The sequence below is a fragment of the Dermacentor albipictus genome, chromosome 6, assembly GCF_038994185.2.
Source record: "Dermacentor albipictus isolate Rhodes 1998 colony chromosome 6, USDA_Dalb.pri_finalv2, whole genome shotgun sequence".
Taxonomy (NCBI): Eukaryota; Metazoa; Arthropoda; class Arachnida; order Ixodida; family Ixodidae; genus Dermacentor; species Dermacentor albipictus.
The window spans coordinates 3,393,573-3,407,454 of record NC_091826.1 but is presented as its reverse complement, the minus strand read 5'-3'; the positions used below and the strand labels follow the sequence as shown (position 1 = coordinate 3,407,454).

Sequence of the window (13,882 nt, the reverse complement as noted above, 5' to 3'; positions counted from 1 at the left end):
TCACACTGAATTTTCCCGTGCTGCGTACTGAAGCCTTATGTTGGCAACAGTGGTTTTGCCACTCACCAGTCGCCCCTGGTAATGGGAAGTGACGATGGTGATCATGCATCTCATTGGTTAGAATTTGCACTCTAAACCAGTCAGATGCATGACACACTTCATCGCCAGTTCCTTCTTTCCAGGTGGCTGGTGAGTTCTTTGTTATCAGTGCTTCGAATTTGTCGAAAAAACCTGTGGGAAAACCTGAGACACCAACCTCCTATCACTTGCTGGTCACATTCTCTCGTTTGTCTTTCTCTCTCCCTCCCACACTAAAACATGACCCTTTTTTGAAGACCTTTCAATCGGAAATATGCCACCATTCTCGGAATCTTGCTGTTCCTGTCAAAACAGAATTTTGAGTGCAGTGGCTTCTTTCCCTTCTTTTGTGGGCAGTCGAAAGAGGATATCACAAGCTGTGTGAATCGCAGGGGATGCAGAACGCTGCATGGTTCTCAACAAGGTCGATCTACGAGCGTGTCTAGGTCACTGTAACGCAGGCTCTGAAGGAAAATGATATAGGCGTTCAGGCCCTCACTGGTAGAAAACCTGTGCCCGAAATATCTTCGCCGCTCAGCTCACCCACCTACTCGCCACCCGTTCTTTTCACATGATAGCCATGGAAGCAAGTGCACATACCCAAGACTAATCTGCAGTAGGCAAAGCGCCATTTTCTTTGCTTTTTTTTCTCGTCCTAAATTTGTTACTCCCCGACTGGCAGCCATGTGCTGCCAGTCAGGAGTAACGCCGGAGAGAACAGCAGACCATCAGCTCATGATTGTGGAGATTGCTACTGGGAAGGTTCATTTGGGGAGAAATCGGGTTCAATTCAATTCTCCTGAAACATGTTTGTGGTGTAAAAATTGGGTAAAATCAGGTTTTACTCGAAAACGAACTACCCTATCCATATAGCACAGACGTTACTGTAACTGGCCTGTGCGAGCTCGTCTTATCCTTGTCACCTTTGCCTTTGTAGATGTTAGTCTTGCTTTTACGCCATCCAACGGGAATTGTCTTCGTTTTAATCACTTGTTTAATGCCATTCGTCAGCAGTGCCTTGCTCTTTGGACCTAGGTTTTTGATCAGATGTATTGGGATTTGATCGAGTACTGATGCCATGCCATTAGGGACATCTTACTACGAAGCTATTTATGGTTAGGGTTCCATGGATTTTTGTGTCCGTAAACTAATCTGCGTGTGCAATAACTCAGCTCCCAAATTAGATGCGAAATTGCTTCATTTTATGCAAAAGCTTGCGCGTCTCACCACTTGGATGCATTATCAGCCCTTGAGGCCTTCCTCGCCGAAGCGGTCGTACACGTCCCGCTTCTTCTTGTCGCTGAGCACCTCGTACGCCTCGGCAACCTCCTTGAACTTCTCCTCGGCCTCCGCAGACTTGTTCTTGTCGGGATGGTACTTGAGGGCGAGCTTCCGGTAGGCCTTCTTGATGTCATCGTCGCTGGCACCCTTGCTGATGCCGAGGATCTTGTAGTAGTCTTTACCCATCGTCTCCTTTGGTGTTGTAGGTAGACTTGTAGGTCAATGAAGGTCGGTACTCTTGCGAGTCCAGTAATCCAAAAAGCGTATCGACGTGGATACGCACAAACGAAGAATCTTTCTTCTATGCCCGCTTGTACAATATCGCTAATCGAGATCGCACATCAGCAGCGTGGCAGAATTACAAAACGTACCTGAAATCGTACTGCTCAGCTTTAGGCGAAGCTAAAGATAAATATTTTTCTAATGATCTTCCTGAGCTGCTTAAGAACAATCCTGCCAAGTTTTGGAAAATAATAAAGCCTAACAACGAATCAGATGAATTGTCATTACATAACAGCAGCAATATTTCTATTCTAGCCAGTGAATGTTCGGAGGTCTTTAATTCATTCTTCAGCTCTGTATTTACACAAGAGAACACTTCAAATATACCTTTTGTTTCAGAATTAGGCTACCAATACACGGAACCTATTTAAGTCACTTTGGAGGGCTTCTCTTCTCTCATAAATAACCTTAAAATGTCTTCTTCATGTGGCATAGATGGTATAAACTCAAAGATTTTAAAGAATACCGTAGAAATATCTAGCAAAATTCTTTTTTACATATTCAGACAATCACTTGCGACAGGCCACCTTCCCGCAGATTGGAAGATGGCGAAAGTTATACCTGTATTTAAAAATGGCAACAGGAACTCCTGTGAGAATTATCGTCCCATTTCATTGACATGCATTCCCTGCAAGTTGCTTGAACACATTATCGCTTCGCATATTTACAGACATCTTGAGACTAACAACTTCCTTTTTCATAATCAGCATGGCTTTAGGAAGGGCCTCTCGTGCGATACACAATTATTTGAATTTACAACAGACCTACACACTAACTTAAATTATAACTTACAAATTGATTGCTTGTTCCTTGATTTTTCGAAGGCATTCGACCGTGTAGCACATTGTCGCCTAATATCAAAACTCTCCGCACTTAAATTAGACTGTCTGACCTTGTCATGGCTCCGAAATTTCCTGTCTAATCGTCAGCAGTTTACTATTGCAAATAAATACTCTTCCTCCGTAACAGACGTTTCTTCTGGTGTACCACAGGGTAGCGTCCTCGGTCCCTTGCTTTTTCTAATATTTATTAACGACTTACCTCAAAATTTGTCCTCCACCATCAGAATATTCGCCGACGACTGCATAATTTATTGCCCAATTAAAAACTCAGATGATCATCTCATTCTTCAGCAAGACCTTCAACAAATCAATAACTGGTGCAATAAATGGCTAATGACATTAAATACCACAAAATGCAAAGTAATGTCTTTTACCCGGAAGTCGGCAACCTCACAGTATCCCTACCATATTAACAATTACACTGTTACAACAGCTACACAATATAAGTATCTAGGGGTTCTATTCACATCAAATCTTTCTTGGACAGACCATATCACGTCCATTTCAGCTAATGCCTCCCAATCGTTGGGGTACTTGCGACGCAACTTAAGAAATGTTCCTTCAAATGTTCGCAAGCTAGCCTACCTAACTCTCGTTCGTCCCAAGCTCGAGTATGCATCTCCCATTTGGTCCCCTCACCAGAAATACCTAATTGAAACGCTAGAATGGCACAAAGGGCCAAGATGTCGAGAATGTACGACACGTAGGTCTCAGTCGACGTCTGTACACGTGTGGCAAGGGCTTTCTTGGCATTGACTTGTCGACCAAACGGATTGCCGAAAAGGTCGCGTAGCTTGTCTTTGAAGAGATCCCAGCTCGATATCTCCTCTTCGTGAGTCTGGAACCACGCCAATGGAGCTCCGTTGAGGTAGAAAAGTATGCTGGCAAGCATAATAGTCGGATCCCACCTGTGACTGGTGCTGACACGTTCGTATAAGCGGAGCCAGTCGTCAGCATCAGGACTGCCGACTCCGTTGAAAACACCAGGATCCCGAGGTGGGGAAACGGCGACGTAGGTCGGGGCTGCAGGCGGAGATGCTAGCGTAGACGAAGTGCCGCCAGCAGGAGCCGAAGTTGCATTGTCGCCGTTGCGACCGCTGCGAAGCTCCATGACGAGTACGGGGAACGTCCACCTCCACCAAATTAATGTTACGTGAAGCTGAAGCCGAATACTATTTACAATTTATTTACGGAAGCTCTTGGAGGCCAAAATGGCGACGCTATATCAGACGGGCACACATGTCGTTTTCGTCCTCCTCAGTGCAGCCACACTGTGTCGGCTGTTCCGTAGCAATATACAGACTGTATCATCATCAGCAGCAGAAGCCCATCTTTATGTCCACTGTATAAGTTGTAGACTATAATGTCTACAAATTGTCAACCCAGCATATTTTATGGCTATCCTTTGAAGGCACTTAATATGGCTCCCTCACCCACCTGACACTCTCAGTTCGTGCAAGGTTTTTACCTGACACACCGAGTACTCTTGTGAACACAGCCTCGAAATTTACTTGGACAAGCAATTTGCGGAACATTTGTTTTTTCCATAGTGTAGCTTATTCATCCTTATAACATTTAGGTCATGGGATCAAATCTTAGGTGCAGCAGCCACATTTTGATGGGGGCAAAACGCAAGGATGCCTGTGTGTCTGGTATTGGGCATAGGTAAGTTAATGGGATAGACAACCACTCAGAACATGAATCGAGATAACTTCGCTGATGGAATGGTTCTCTATTGTAGCGGCTAAAATGAGCCATGTTTTCCTGAATAAATGTGGATTTATATTTTTATTCCTCACTAGAAGGCCGCAAAAAATGACCCTTGGCACCCCACGTGGCAAAATCAGGAAGTTGCATAAGGGGTCCACCACGTGACCTTCTACTAGTGTAAGCGGTTACTGATCTTTTTATTATTGTTGAAATACAGTTACTTTTTATTAATATAGGTTTTTCCTGATTTGCAATGTACAGATAAGCCTTCAATTGTAGTGAACAGAAAAGTGGTGCTGCCTTTGCCTTCATTTTGATTAGTTGGCTTGGCTCGTCTATTGACAGAACTACAATGACGGGGACCAGCTAGCCATGATGTAGGCGTGTTCTTGGGGGAAAACAGTGTACAAATATAAGAAATGTCTGCACAACAGTATGAATTTATTGCACCAGCTTTTTATTTTCAAAAGTGGTTGAAAATAGAAAAATTCTGCTTACTAAATATCCATGCGCTTTTGGAAGTAACCGCTGCAGATAAACACTACTGAGGGTGAGCTTTGCATTGTGCCATAAACAACTAGGTCCTTAAAGGGACACTAAAATGAAAAAGGATTTCTTCTGCATCAGTAAATTATCTTTCTACAACACCAAAAAACATCACTCTTACAACGATAAGATGTTCGGTAAGCCAGAAAAAGCGCAAGAACGAAATACGGGTGGCGACGCCTACCTAAGTTCCCGCACCTGATAGCTGTGACGTCATGGATATTTATGGCATCTTCTAGGGCCTACTAATTATATATAGCAGTACAGATTGACTACGTTGTGTTCTAAAGGAACCAAATATTATAACATAGCAAGTTTCGGGAACCTTTACTCAGCCAACGCGGCCCAAATGCGAAAACATACTTTGGAATCCCTGACGTCACGCTGACGTACCGGCGCTGGGATTTTGGCACGAAATTCAAATACTGGTACTTGGATCTTCATTTTCTCATCTAATAATCAAACTATTTTTTTTGTAATGACTGCCTGCAGGGTTCTGAAGCAATTATTCATTAGTCTAAACTGATCTATTGTTTTGCTTTAGTGTCCCTTTAAAAATTGGTTGTCAGTCCCTTTTATAGGGGTATTACTCAAGTTCGCGCGTGCACACCTGACCCTTCTCTGAATCGCACAGCGCCGGCGGAGCGGCAGTCGCCCGCTAGCACTTTCGCAGCAGCCCTAACAGTCAGAGCTGTGACCCCTAACCCTTGGTTCGCAGTGAGTTGCGACCACGGTGGGTTCAGGCCAGGGGGGACAGGGTGAGTCTCGACCTAAGGTGTTTATACACCTTAAGATAGAAGTACCAACAAGCACCAACAGCAACAGCGTTCCGCATGTCTGAGGCGAAAGGAACCACACAGTGTTAGAACCACGAAAGAGGCTAATAAGAGTTCAGCTCACCCAGAGGGGATCCGCGCTCGGGCCCTAGGGCGATCAGTTGCTCACAAAGGCCGAGCGCAGCAGGGGGACTGCGTGCGGCGGTCTCAGTGGCTGAATTGAGATGTGGCCAGTCGCAAGCTGCTCAGCCGAAAGACAAAGATGCATCGGGAGAATAGCACTTCTCCCCGAGCAGCGGAGAGGGAGTCTCCCCGGTCCCAAGAAAGGGAAAGGATGGAACGGGGTGCCTTGGCTTCGGCATCGCGGTCAGGCGCGAAGAGCAGCGGAAGCGGCGAACGTGCCCCCTCCCAGCCACCCTTCGCTATCGAGCACGTGATTATCGTGTGATAACCATGTGGCCACTCCGGAGATATCAGGATGCACGTGTGATCCCACACTTTAAAGGTCTCAGGTTGTCAGTTTCTGGAGTCTTCTACTACGGCATGCTTCATAATTATAATGAACTGAAGAAAAACAACAGATTAGGTGAGTTGGCGGTTTTTCATAATATTTAAAACAGTGCAATGACATACACTGGACAACAGAATAGAGGACGGGACACACATGGCATTGACTTACAACTGTGTTAATTGGAAAAAAACATGATGGCTGCCGTATCTTTATCTTTGAAGAAAATGGGCTTGCTGAACAGGGGTGAACAACGGTGTTAATCTCACCCGCTTCCACGAGGCAATGTTTTGAGAATGCCAGGTGCTTTTATTCACATCGAGCATGCGGGCACACTTGATGTAAGGCTTCAAAAAGCCATTGTGTTCTTTCGAATAAACGCAGTTGTAAGTCAGCGCCATGCATGTCCCATCCTCTGTTCTGTTGTCCAGTGTATGTCATTGTGCTGTTTTTAAACATTATAATTATAGTGTAGTTTTGGCATGTAAAACCCCATAGTTTAATAAACATTGTCCACACATCTCATACATTATCTCATACATTTATTAATTGAACACATTTGCAATGCTTGAAATAGGTGCATGTTCACATTTCTGCTTCTCAGTCGGGTTTTGTAGCATATACCTAGCCTCGATGCAAAGCTGATGAAAGTTCTCTTTGTGTTAACTAATGCTCTCTTTTCCAGTTGCAGTGAAGGCGTGTGAGCATCCCGTGTCCGGAGAAACGGTGGCGGTGCCAGACCCGCCTCCAAGCCGTCCCGGGGCCTCCCCCGGTGAGTGTTTCTCGCATTGTTGATCAGCACATTTGCCTTGTGTGACATTCAGCATGACTACGTGCTGAGTAAGTGTTTATAAAGTGGCAGGAATTTCGTCTGTGACAGTCTCACCATTCCAATATATTGGCTTGTGCTTCGACTTCACCCGCTAGCATACTGGCCGGAAATACACACCATGGTGGTGCACGTAGTGGCATGTGCGGAGAGCAATAAATACCGTGGCTGCCATAAGTTTGTCAGAATTTATATCCTCAAGGTATGCATACTTATTAAGGTACGTGGACATTGTGCACTTCTGTGCTATTGGAAGTATACATGTGTGGCCGCATATGCTTAAAGTGGTAGAGTGGGCGATAAATTCCTTTCATGAGCATGAACAGGGAGCACCACTTGCACAACACACATTCAGTCACTGTGAAACCAGTGAAAAAAGACGAATGCATTTGGTGAATATTGTTGATAGGCAGCTTTATTGAGCTTATTTCACTAGTTCTGTAATGTGTCTCTTCTATTATTCCAGCTACTTGGGGCCAGATAGACTGTAGTCTATGAAGCTTTTGTTGAAACACACAGCTAAGGGCCTTTGTGATGCCAAGCATGAAGAAACTAATAAGTACAGCTGTTTGTTATTCGGGACATTGTGGTAATTAAGTCAGTGATATTGTTATATTTTTGACTTTGTTTGTCATGACGTTCTATATGGGGTGATCACATTTAAATTTTATGAAATCTTTAAAGATAAGCCATTGCAAGGAACATAATTCTAGTCCTTGAGCAGGCTAGTCAGAGAAGTGGACATTACTTGCATGATAAATCATAACACATAATAAATAATCCAGTTCAAGAACAACAAATTTGCTATCTGGCTCAGGCAATTTTTAAAAACGACATAAAACTTAGAAATGATCACGTGGCATAATATACAAAGAATAAAGTACGAAAAAGAGAACAGAAAACCACATGTTGCGGATACAACATCCTTATTTGCGCAGGAAATTCAGTTGGTTTGTGTGGGTCGCCAACATGCTATGATGTGAAGTCGAAGTATGAACCAAAATATTGTAATGGGGGAACTCAGGTTAAAGAAAAGGTTTCTCAGTGGTAACAAAAATTACTTCGAATAAAATTTCTGCAGCAAAAGTTATGTTTCTCAATTATAACCGCTATTTAGCATATTTTTCCGTGGATCACCTTAGTGTGTTACCTACGCCTAAACATAGGTCAAAATAGCATTTTTGCCAAATTCAGCCTTAATTTTGAGGCTGTGCACCACACATTGGCAAAAATAGTTTCAAAGGATAGTACATTTTAGAGACAGCTCTATAAAAATAATTCCAGATTTTCTGTCTGACCATCTGTTGTGTAAGAAGAAATTGCAAGAATGCTATAATTTGTACATTTTCACTTCGGTTCAAGGAATAAACACATTAAGGCAGTTTGTGAAATTGCTTTATAATGAAAGCACAATGCTCAGGCAACGCAGAAACACAAAGTTAGAAATAATGTGCAAAACGGTTGATTTTTGCCAAATGTTTGTTTCACGTCTGGTTTTCCACTATTTCATGAAATTAAAATGGCCCTCACAGACACAAAAATTTTTTCCATACAAAATATTTTGTTCAGTACTGTCCAACTAATACTTATTTCTTGTAATTTTTTCAGAAATTTTAGAAAAAACATCGATATTGTTTGAGCACCGCGTTTCAGACAGTTGGCGTGGAGTGACCCTAGTAAAAGAGTTATGGAAAAGGTGGTTGTCAGCATTTGCAGCTTAAATTGGAAATCTGCTCTTCATTGCATGCTCCCCCTGTCGTGTATGCATGCATCACCATTCTGGAAACAACAGGCACTTCATCAAGGAAGTCTCGTTCTTCGGACAGGCGTTCCTTGTTCTTCATTTCACAAACACAGCTGTGGGCTGTGCAGGGGGCGTGTGTTTCGTGTTTGCTTCCCTTGAATAATTTCCTTCTCTTCAAAAGTCACAGGGTGACGACGAGAGGCTTATGAAATCTGGCTTAGCTCTTTCTGCTCTCCACCACTGCTTCAGGGAATGTATACCAAGACGAACACACATCACTGAAGGTGCTGCTTTTCTGTCTTCACATGAACCACAAGGATTCCATTCTATCATGACTGGACAGGCTGTAGTCACAAAATGCCTACGCAGCTGGGCACAAGGAAAGGAGCAACACCGCAACTGTTGGCCTTTCACAATGTCTCTCAGTTTCGAGGGTTTCTGTGATTTGCTGTCGAACTAATTTTTAATGTTTGCCTTAATGGACAAAGGTAATTTTTTTGGCACTTACGGAAAGTTTTGCTGTACTCTGTACCCTTTAATTTATAAATTTTTGAGGCTTGTACAGTCTCATAGTGTCTAGATTGAATATCAATTTTCTGTAAGAGCCAGCGAGTATATTAATGTACTCTATCGCTTGACGACTGACTGAAATGAAACCTGCGCTTTTGTGATGGGCATGGCAAAACACTACTGGCAGCAGCCATTTTTTAAATCTCTGCAGGACAAGCGTAGATGGACAGAGTCTGTAGTCCCCCGAGTGGCGAAAGAAGAAAGTCGCCAGAACGTAAAAATGCATTCGACAAGCCCAGCCCATTACTGGGACTTTGAAAGAGTGCCAAAACCCATGGACGAAATGTTATCATCCTTAGCACCTACTTAAAAAATATTATAACTGAGTAAGACTCGTCCATCGCACTTAAAAGAGTTAAAGAGGCTTATGTGACTAAAGAGGTGCATTAAGCCGTATCAGTAGACTTTGTTTCTAGAATTTTGAAAATGTCACTCTTGTTGTGAGTGAAGGCTTGGTAAGCTGGCAAATATGCACAAACGAAAACTGGGTGGCAAGCTTTCTGCATCAGCTTCCTGTGTTGTCACCACCAGAGAAAACAAAGAACCCAGCAGAAGGAGGCTGCCTATCCTCCGGCGAGTGCCTGCCTTCGTGCAACCCACAGCAGAGAAAATGGAAGCAGAAAGGAATGGAAGAACAGGCAGGGGCATGATCGGATGGTGTTGCCTCAGGACATCAAGACCATCAAGACGACGGAAGAGTACCTGTGCTTGCCAAGGCCGGGACCCCGACGAGCTGAAGTAATCATCAGCTGCCGGCGAACAACGGGGCCACCGCCGACAGAGAGGAATACGTATGCACCTTCTGACGCCCCAATGTGGTCTCCACGTGCTTGCCCGGAGCACACACAAGCAGTGCCCGAATCCCACCAAAAAGTTGGTCAGTGGGTGAAGCCCGTTGACCTTCCTGTGTGTGGGATGACAGCCGACTGGCAGTGTTTTATGACCCACCGCCATCCCATCCAGGCAGGGAGGAGAGGTAGATGAAGCCCGCAGAAATGCAACGCAACGTAACAGCACCATGAATCCACCGCGAGCACCCTCCCCCCTGAAAAATGCTGCCCAAGAATGCAAGGCTGGCGGCTTCAGTGCCAGTCAAATCAAGATACAGAAAGCAACAAACAGTCAATACTATGCAGCACCAGAGCTACCCATTAACAGATAGAACTGAAGTACTATAGCGCCAAACAGTAATATGTAATATGCAGTAATATTACTTCAGTAATATGCACCAACTAGCCCAACAAAAAGTTCTGCTGGAACAGATAGAAACCAAAAGTCACCAGCCTCCCCCCCCCCCACCCCCTCATTAAAAGAAAGAAAGAAAGAGAGAAGAAAAAAAAAAGAAACAAGCCATTAGAATAAATTAAACAGGCATAGGTCTGACGCACGCAACAAAGCAAAAATTCATGCTAACCTATGCTTTAACGCGAACATGTGCAATAAAACATCCACCAATGAAAAAAAAAAGCAAGGATAACAATAAAAAGACAAACGCTTAGATACACAATGGCATTTGGACACAAATGCAAACAAGTGAAAATAAGAAAACATCGGCCTCACCACACCATCAATCTGAACAAAAGCAAATAAGGTAAGCACTTTGAAAGACATACAAAGACAAAGTTCATGCAAATAATCTCTCGATAGTCCAAACACCAGGCCCACATGCCACACGTGTGACGTTACGCCGCTTCAACAGCGTCTGGCAGTGGCCTCTGGTGCCGGTGCTTCTGGTGGTGGCTGCTCCTTAGCACGGCCATGATCCGCGCCAAGCGTCCTGTCTGCACAGCCTGATCCGAAGCCGTGCCGTCACTGTTGGCATGCCTCCATCCACATCGACATCACCTGCTGGCTCAACACGGCAGTGAAAACTCATGCAAAACACTCATAGCACAAGACACATAGGTACAAATAAATCAATAACATGCAAGCAAGACAAGACATACACAAATAAACACATACACAAAAGCAAAATGAAATGTGCTAGGTAAAACACAGAGAAACGAGTAGCCTAAGAAACAATGAACAAGGGAAAGAAGGACAGAGAAGGAGGGAGAGTAGCATGCCTGGTTTCGGCGAAGTGGGTCGCTGAGACCTTTTTGAAGAAAAATGATTGGCTAATCCAAAGTTGTAACTTCACATAGGCAACCCTTGTCTCAGCATGTGATTTTGGCTGAGCTCGTTGTGACCCTGCAGAGTGAACCATGCGCTCCCACGCGCTCATTGCAATACCAGCCACGTTTCAGCGCTTTGCCTCCCTGAGGCTGTTGCATAACTATGTGCAATTATTTACAAAACGGGTCATCGTGTGGTCCCTTCGGCACTCTTTGGGCAGTTTAAGAAACTTAAAAAAGACGATCCCAACACCCAATAGGGGTGGCTGGTTTCGTATCTCCAGCTGGCTCTTCACCCGGGCTGCCCTCCTTGTCATCGCCGTAGGGTTTTGAGGGAGCGCCCCCTTCTGCGCAGGTGACAGGGGATTTCCAGGGTGCTTGCTCCTTCGCGGAGGGGGCTTGTTTTGTGGCCTTTGTCTCTGCTCGGTGGATGCTCTGCCAATGTGACCCTTCAGTGATGGTGCATAGGGCAAAACCAGTAGTTGGTCTGCCTAAAAGGGAACCTTCGGTGACACTGGGCATGAAATAGTGCGCCAACTATCACGACTTGAATTTTGGTGAGGAAAGGTGCGCATGAGCTAAAAACTGCCGTGCAGGCCACTGAGTTTCCAGCCGAATGCCGCAGAGTGATTCTTCTCACCTGCCTTGGCATGAAGGGGCAGCGGATTTTCTCTACACTGAAGTCAGCAGACTTGTCGTCACTGGCCCTCCAAGTGTAGCTGACACCGTGTTGATGAAGGATGCTTACGACTCTGCCATCTTCTTGCTTTCTCACCATTTCAACTGTTCAGTCAATGTCATTGTGGCTCGACTGCAGTTCATTGCCAAGCTCAACGTGCAGGTGAGACAGTGAAAGAATAGATTGCTGCTTTACAAACCCTCATTGCCGACTGTAATTGTGGAAGCCTTACCCATGAGCTGCTGCGTGATCAGCTTGTTTCGAAAACAGCAAGTCATCATTTACTTGAATGGTTAGTTACTGAAGGCTCCTCACTGACGCCCTCATGATCACAAATCAGTACAAACAGGCAGTGAGCCAAGCTAATGAATTTTGCAATGATGCTTCAGTTCATCACACTAAAAAAGCACAAAGTTTTCCTCAATCATCAGAACAGACAGATGGCCATGTACATCATGACAAGTCCAAAGCCAAAGTGTGTGTGCAGCTTCCAGTACAAGGTCCTATGAACCTTCGAGCATGCTATCGTTGTGGAGCAAGTTGCCATCTTGCAAATAGCCGTCATGTAAGGTGCGCAAGTGAAGATGTTGGCGCTGTGGGAAAATTGGGCATCTAGATTTTATGTGTAAGTCGTCTGGTCATTCAGCGAAAGTTCGACAAGTTGAGGATGACGGCTCTAGCTCACATGGCAGCAAAAAAAAAAAACAATTTGTGTTGTTAAGGGACACAAACATGGCATTTACACATCCGTCTGTGGGGAAGGTCAGGCTATATCATTTCTGGCTGATATGGGATCGTCTGTCACTATTCTAGCAGGAGAACTCTACCACCATCTTTTTACAAGTACTTGCCCTTTGAAGCCTACCTCCGTACAGCTTTTTGAGTACTCCAAGTGTAATGATCTTTAATTAAAGGTGAGGAGCAGCAGATAAACAGCAGCCTAGCAGCAGAGAACAGCCCGAGCTCTCTTGCTAATCACAGCACGTGTCGTCGTCATCTCTGAGCTGCTATCGCAAACACAAGGCGCGTATGCTTCATTAGATTGGCCCCAGGTGTGAAACGGAGCCTTCTTGGTGACTCAGGGAGATGAGGGGGTTGAAATAAGGCTTCAGCCGGTTAACATGCACTGTCTCCAGACCTCGACAATGAAGGTCCGGCAATGACATGACGGGCTCAACGATATTGTTCACAGGGGAGGAGGTGTCGATGATCCGGTACGGACCGTGGTACCGCACAAGTAGTTTAGAAAAATGGCCAGGCAAGCGAGGTGGTATCCATAGTGACACAAGGGAACCAGCAGAGAAGGCGGGCGTGGCCTGATGACTGTCGTGTCTGGTCTTATGATGCCCCTGATACTCGCTGGTCAAAGAACAAGCCAGCTGGTGGAAATCTTCAGCTTATTGGGTGACTTCGGAAATAGTTGTGCACTCAGAAGCGTCAAGTCGGTAGGGCAGGATAGTATCCAGAGGACACGAAGGCTCACGCGCATACAAGAGAAAAAAAGGTGAAATACAGGTGGTCGCTTGTGTCGTGGTGTTATAAGCGAAAGTAACGAACGGGAGTACGATGTCCCAATTGGTGTGGTCGGACGAGATGTACATCCTCAACTTGTTGCCCAATGTTCAGTTGAAGCACTCCGTGAGACTGTTCGTGTGGGGGTGATACGCGGTCGACTTTCGGTGAATGATCTGGCACTCACGAAGGAGGGATTGTATCGCTTCTGACAAGAAGACCCCTATCGCTGAGTAATTCTCGAGGAGCACCATGGTAAAGGACAAAGTTGCAAAGAATGAACATTACAGTGTCGCGTGTGGTGAGCTGAGGTCTCGGCGTAGCGCATCAGGTGATGGACGCCAACAATAATCCAGCGGTTTCCACATCCGTTGTGTGGGAGCGGGCCATAGAGCTCGATGCCTACGCGGT

At 45.0% G+C, this 13,882-nt stretch overlaps 1 protein-coding gene and 1 pseudogene across 13 annotated transcripts in view; both read left to right on the top strand.

Annotated features, from left to right (window-relative positions):
- LOC135917043 (G/T mismatch-specific thymine DNA glycosylase-like) overlaps positions 1–13,882 on the top strand; it is a 436,020-nt gene that overhangs the window by 27,830 nt on the left and 394,308 nt on the right. For 3 of the 13 annotated variants that reach the window (XM_065450531.1, XM_065450533.1, XM_065450532.1), the window contains exon 2: positions 6,709–6,795. The exons of the other annotated variants lie outside the window; for them this stretch is intronic. The gene's annotated coding sequence lies outside the window, so the exon portion shown is untranslated. The remainder of the gene's footprint in view (positions 1–6,708; positions 6,796–13,882) is intronic. 13 annotated transcript variants of the gene reach the window in all.
- Positions 4,121–13,882, top strand: part of LOC139061400 (uncharacterized) — a 29,509-nt pseudogene continuing 19,747 nt past the window's right edge.